At 35.8% G+C, this 790-nt stretch overlaps 1 non-coding gene across 1 annotated transcript; it reads right to left on the bottom strand.

Annotated features, from left to right (window-relative positions):
* Positions 1 to 259: 259 nt before the first annotated feature.
* On the bottom strand, positions 260 to 367 carry LOC125916980 (U6 spliceosomal RNA). Its single transcript, XR_007456072.1, has one exon. It is a non-coding gene; the product is annotated as a U6 spliceosomal RNA (small nuclear RNA).
* Positions 368 to 790: the final 423 nt, after the last annotated feature.

The following is a 790-nucleotide window of genomic DNA, read 5'->3' as shown; positions in this document are numbered from 1 at the left end:
GTGATGAGTATAGGCTGGAAGTTGGATTGAGAGATTTTATAGGACGGGGGATAAGGGAGAAAGGAAAGCTGATGGGTAATTTACATGACATTTTGACAGCAGTTAACATCATTGTGCATCTATTTTCTTGAATTATTGTCTGTGTATCAGAATGGTTTGCAATAAAAATATTTAGTAAATATTTATATTGTTTATTTTAATAGTTATAGTTTTATAAGTTAGGGTAGATTATGGATGCCATCCATATCTGAAAAAACCAAATTAGTTGGTTCCCAATACTATATTTGTGTGTCATCTTCACGCAGGGACCATGCTAATCTTCTCTGAATCATTCCAATTTTAGTATATGTGCTGCCTAAGCAAGCACTGGTTCTCAGTACTAGAAATCTGGTTCCAATGAGCTATTTGTGTGTTGAATCATGAAATCATTGTAAATTACTATTTAACCAGTGTTTATAAAGTTTAGCATCAGCACCACCTGGAGTAACTTGTCCAAAATTGAGACTCCTGCACCCTGCCACAGATGTATGAAGTCTGAATCTCTAGGAAGAGAGATCTACATTTTCAGAAGCTCTCTGAATACCTGTGAGAAACACTGTTGGAAAAGTATTATGGAAGCCAAAGTGATGAGCCCTTTCTAGTTAAAAGAATTTCTCATCTCAGTTTCATCTCATGTCCTCACTGGTGCTTGTAATTTTATCTTTATGTCTCTGTGGTACACTTCTTTTTGTTCAATCCCCTCCCTCCTTAAATCTCGAACTCCTTTTTCTTCTTATCTCCATTGTACCTA

The sequence above is a fragment of the Panthera uncia genome, unplaced genomic scaffold (genome assembly GCF_023721935.1).
Source record: "Panthera uncia isolate 11264 unplaced genomic scaffold, Puncia_PCG_1.0 HiC_scaffold_1374, whole genome shotgun sequence".
In the NCBI taxonomy this organism is placed as follows: Eukaryota; Metazoa; Chordata; class Mammalia; order Carnivora; family Felidae; genus Panthera; species Panthera uncia.
Note: the sequence above shows the minus strand (reverse complement) of the source record. Positions and strands in the feature narration are given on the sequence as shown.